Source organism: Pinus tabuliformis, chromosome 4_1 (assembly GCF_031772625.1).
Source record: "Pinus tabuliformis cultivar Carrire ecotype Pingquan chromosome 4_1, CPIR1, whole genome shotgun sequence".
Lineage (NCBI taxonomy): Eukaryota > Viridiplantae > Streptophyta > Pinopsida > Pinales > Pinaceae > Pinus > Pinus tabuliformis.
Window position 1 is genome coordinate 347,445,415 of NC_142303.1, and position 6,266 is coordinate 347,451,680.

The window sequence follows — 6,266 nt, forward strand, 5'->3', positions numbered from 1 at the left end:
TTCCACCCCGAGTTAAAATAAGTTAAAATTTTATATTAAAAAAAGTCAATATCGGCTCTTCCACCCAAGTTGAAATAAGGAAGCCAGGCATGTTCGCTCCAAAGTAGTCAACATCAACTCTTCCACCCCAAGTTAAAATAAGGAAGCCTTCCGTTAATCAATTCATAATAAAATATTTATTTTATGATATATTTTATTCAGTCAAAATTTAAAAAAAATAAATAATAATAAATAAAAACTAATTAAATTATAGGAGTTGTTTATCCAGGGTAAAAATGTTTGAAATAGATAATATCTAAATGTCTAAATGTTTTTCAAGTTTTATTTTTTTTTTAGGTTTGGTAGGAGTACATCTTCATCATGTTCAATTTCTCACCTGGATCTGTGGGATAGCACAAAATTTGAACCCAAGACTTCCGATTTAGTAAAATTTTATTTCCACGACCATTACTAATTGAGCTACCTCAAATCCACAAATGTCTTTAAAATTATAAAATAATAAATAAAAATGATAAAAAAAACAAATCTCAAAAAAAAAAAAAAAAAAAAAAAAAAAATCCCCAAACAAAATTTACTATGCCGATAAAAATACACGTCAAGTTTATACCCTGTTGTTGCCTATAATAACCCCATTTCTTGGGTTTCAAAGATCAAATTCATAACTTCTTAAACCCATTTCTTTGGTCTCAAAGATTAAATTCATAACTTCTTACACAAACTAGCACTTGCGAAGTACATTTAAAATAAAACATACCATACCATGGTCATCTTAACTAAACAAGCGGTTCCAATTGGTTGCTTGGAAATTTAAGATAAAGCATATTATAGCAGCCTATGATTGAAGTTTTAACGTCTACATTATGTATCGTTTATGGGATTATTAGTTTGGGTGTTTTTTACCTTTTTTAATTCAAATTAATAATGAGTTGATCTAATCTTCTAACAGTCTTTAGACATAGTTAAAACCTAAATATGTACTCTAAACACTGTTGAAACTGAAATATTGTACCTGCATAACACTTATATCACTCTGATAACCTGTGATCTGCTCCATAAGCTTTGCCTCTACAAGACAACCGCTTACAGATCTCTTCATCTTTCTTCCCATTCTCCATACTCATCATTGTCAGCTTATGCTCGGGCTTAGTTAATCCCACGGTTGGTACACCAATGGGTACATCCTCTCGTTCATCGTAAATGTATAGTTTCCTCATATGGGGAATAATCATCGCATCAAATTCCTTCATGAATTCTATACCCAGTATGGCTTCATACTCATCTATCCGCACTACGGTGAAATTGACTTTCCCTGTCCATTCATCAAGTGTTACATCTACCTTTTCAGCTATACCAATCACAAAGTCTGGAAGAGAATTCAGTGCCTTCATTTGTGCTTGCACTGGTACAAACTTCAGCACAATCCTTCTCGCAGTATCCTCACTCATAAAGTTGTGAGTTGCTCCGCTATCCACCATAGTAATCACATCAAGACTCCTAAACTTCATTTCAACATACTCCAATTTGTTTCTTTCCGGGTCTCTCCTAGAGATGGCTTCCATAGCCACTGCAACTCCCAATATCTGCATAACTCCTACGAAAGTTTCTTTTTTCTTCGCATTGGACTGTGCCAAGGCAGCCACCTTTGGTCTTGAAGGACAATTCTTCACCGTGTGTGGTTCCTCACATATCCAACACTTCAACGGTTTCTTCATCTTCGACTTGTCATTCGATCTCGAAGTCTCCTCTTTCATAGTCTTCTCTTTCGATTTGTCATACTTCTTCTTCTTTTCATCAGAACCCTCATCATAGTGTTCTACCAAATGATCCATAGCAGCAAAAGCCTCCTCAAGTGTCTTAATCTTTTGCCTCTTCACTTCATTCCGCGCCCAAGGTTTCAGACCTATGATAAAGTTGAACACCTTGTCCCTTTCTGCCATGTCTGGAAGTTCCAAAACTGCACTTGCGAACTCTCGCTGGTATGCCTGCAGACTTCCCGTTTGCTTTATATATTTTATCTTCATCCTCGCATCCCATGTTTCGTCTTGTGGACTAAAGTGGGTTTGCAAAGCCTTCTTCATCTCATCCCACAAAGTTATGTCCCCAGCATTGCCATTGGCAATTTGGTCCATCCTCCTTCGCCACCACATCTTAGCATCCTTCGTCAAGAATTAAACAACGACCTTCACTTTGTTTTCCTCATCAGATAATCCCAAGCACTCCAAGTACTATTCCATATCCCATAGAAAGTTGCCAAGAGTTTTCGCACTCCTCGTTCCATCATAAGAATCTGACTCTTTGACTTTGACATGAGTCACACCTCCACCTGAGTTGTGTCTCATGGCCTTCTTCAAAACTACGATCTCATCCAGAGCTTCATCAAGAGCTTGCCACAATTTCAAGATTTTAGCCAAACCTTGATCTCTTGCTTCACCAATCTTCTTGACTTCTTCTTTCATTTGTGTATACTCCCATTCCGTATACTCGTATCAACCCTTGAGGTCTTCAAGTTCTTCCTTCACTTTTGCATAGCCTTCATGTTCGGCCTTTGTTGAAGATATGTGAGAACCCAATTCCTCCATTCGTTCCAATACCCTATTCAAGAAAGCTTCTCCCGCATTATGGCTAGATTCACCTATCATAATCTGAGGTTCCTCTGCCATCTCTACTATCTGCTTTCTTTGCGATCTTGTGTAGACCATAAATTGTAAATCTGAATCACCTTTCAGATTCCTTCAACCTGAATCACCAAAGCCCGCAAGTCACGAACCTCTTGAAACCACCTATCACAAGTGTAGTGGATCTTGCAGCTATGATACCACCTATCACGCCCCTACACTGGCGATACTCTTCCAACTGCGCTATAGGAGGTACGGCACTACCGACCCTTTTCTTGTTAACAATACTAACGATTGTGGACTACACCTACTTTCTATACTTAGTTTATTTTTCAACAGCTAAACATATTTTTCATTAACACAGCAAAAACTTTCATCGTACCATTAATCATATTAACATCATTAACATTCAAGTGTACAACAGATTATCATGGGAGGGGCAACTCCTTGTAATTATGAGTCTTCCTGTATCAATAATGTTAATATTCAAAATTCACATATAAGCTTACATCCAAGGGAAATGCCAAGTTTCACCTTTACACTTATATAAATTCACCTTCCTGCACCTATTGTGCAGCCTTGCCCAACCACTGGGCAAAGTCACCCATTCGTTGTTTCGTCATGTCGCCCGTCATCGTTCACCCGTGCACGGCCCACCATTCACCTATGCACGCCCCACTGTTCACCAACGCCTTCATCGCACAACTCAACCTTCGTTTGGGCGTGCCCACCACGACCGCCCAAACACTTCACCATTTACCCGTGCCTGAGCTTGTCTCATCCGACTCGCCCAACAATTGCACGTTTCACCTTGTTTCGTTTCATCGCGCCTAGGCACGTTCACCCAACTCGCCCTTCCGTCGCGTTCACCCGTCGACCGTGTCATCGTGCCAGGTGTGCCCGCACGACTCGCCCATCAGCACGCCTTCGCACGCCCAATGCCCTCGCCAGTTCACCGTTTAGCCCACCCAACATTTCACCAAACGTTGTGTGTCCGCACCCTGGCTCGCCCTCGCTCAGCTCACCCTACCTTTGTGCACTCGCACCCACCGGCCGTTTAACCGTCCAACCGTTCAAACATTCATTCAATCGCCCGCCGAACTATGTCGTGTGCGCTTGCCCGTGTCGTCTGACCCGCACTTTGAACGATCGTTCAATCGACCTGTTCAATGGTGCCCTCAGGTTCTGCACACCTCCACGACACACCTTCGACCTGCGGCTCGGGTGCCTCGGCCCGTGTCCACTTGCACCTCCGCCTTAACTTTAGAACTCTCCAAATTCTCACTTCACCTCTGCGGCTTGTATGCTTGTTGATTTGCTTGAGTTTGATGATGAAAACTCCCTCCACCATTACCATACTTATACACTTCACCGCCATGGATTGTCACCACGTTGGCTCACCCAGTTGACCATCCATTCGTCCCATCCTTCTAACTTTCCGCACGTCGACTTGTTGGTTAGGCGCCCCCACCCGGGATCACCTCACCTTATAAACCAACCGCTTGTCCAACACTTAGCCAATTTTACATTCAGCGTCGTGTTTTCTCCACATGGCTGTCCGTCTCACTTGGCTCGCCTGCACTCCTCCATCGTGCGCTCTCGCCAAACTCGTCCACACCTCTGGGGCCTTATAATAAGCATCGAAAACGCATTCGGAAGACAAAAATGATCAAGAACTGCAATAGAGTGAGCTAGGCATTCTTAGATAATAGTTATTCTTAAATAATTCAAGAACGTCTCTTAAATTGAACGAATCAAGTTCAGACTTTAAATTAGTTTTTAGCAAAACATCAAATAATGTAATCTAGTTCCATGGCTTTTCCTATCCCTTCCCCGTTCAAATATATGTATTTCGGGGGCTTGTGAGATACATATGTCGTAAGAGATGCCATCACACTGCGGGACGGATTCGGAATTTTTTAGCACGAAGAGAATTGTTATTGATGTTTTTTTTAGTGTGAGTTTTTGAATTTTCAGGTGCCGGAATTTTGTGGAAAAATTTGAAATGAAATTTTGATATGTGTTATTTAAATTAGTTTTTTAACTGCATAAATGGATGATGAGATTCAGCGTCCTGGAAAACTCCTTTGACACTTAAATTGCACTAGATTACCCATCAAACTTGTAATTTTAATAAATTCTTACTAATTTTTTTCCAAAACATAGCACTAAAAACAACTCCATTATTATTAACTTGGAAAATTAACATCACGGCGAAGTCTTTGAGCTTGACAGCAACAGTTTCAGTGAATGTAATGACTTGGTGATCATGAAGTCACGACTCACGAGTGTATATAATAGATATGGCCCTCACGAGTGAATATAATAGATATGGTAGCCTGACACTATAACCAATACACCCTTCAATTCATAGATATGAATGGTAGAATGGTATTTTCGGGCCTCCAGCGTTCTCATCCACACATGCGGATAACACTATTCGAAGTATAAATATCGGTAGACCTTGCTAATACAATGTATATGACTATTGGGAACGTAGAAATATTCAAAACTTGAGAAGTCTAAGTTAAGCCGTAAGAAGCACGTTTCCTCAGGCAAATATCAAAATGTTGAAAAGTTGTTGCACACCACATGGATGTAGACATTATCTCTTGTTTGTACTAAAAACCAAAGTAAATAAACCAAAGACTAAACAACGAAAACAATGCAGATTATAAAAAGAAGATTTTGGTAAACTAAGAGAAAGGCTTCCTTATTCAAGTGTTATGCAAGTGTATTAGATGAAACTTTTAGAAAAATGAGATGGAGATTATTTATATAAATTTAAAAGTGGATTAATTTAGATATATAAGTATAATTACATTAAAAGTATTAATGTAGTTTATATGAGTCGAAAGTTTAATTTATATTCACCATTGATAAATATACTATTTATATCTACTAAAGAAATATTATTGAAATAAAAATCTTATTATTATCATTATAATTAAAATAATTATAATCATTATTATTTAATTTGAAATTATCTAATATAAATATGAACCTTAGGAATATGAATCCTTAGATTAATAAACTCTAGGGATTTATATTATAAACTTAAGAGAATAATATTAAACCTAATGGGTTAATAATAAAACCCTAAGGGATTCTAAACCCAAAGGAATAATATTTAACGAAGGGATTATTCCATAGGGTTTATATTCTCTTGGGTTTATAGTATTAATCTTTTGGATTTATTATTCCCTTGGGTTTATAAAATCAATCCCTTGGGTATATTAATCTAAGTGTTCATATTCCTAGGGTATAATATTATTCATAGGTTTATAATATTAATCCCTTACGTTCAATATAAATCACGGTCAACCAAGGGTGTATATACTTTAAATTTATCATACTATTCCCTTGGGTTTAATAATATTAGTGTCTTTGGTCCACTTGGGATAGCTCAATCGGCAATGGCTATGGAAATGAAGTCTCGCTGAACCAGAAGTCTTGGGTTCAAATCTTATGTTATCCCCCTGATGAGGGTGAGAAGTTGGACATGAAGAATATGTAGTCCTACCAAGCTTACAAAAAAAAAAAAAAAATAAGATTAGTCCCTTCGGTTTATAATACCTTGGGGTTATAGTATTAACCCTTGGGTTTATAATATCAATCCCTTCGGTTTACTAATGTAAGGGTTCATATTCT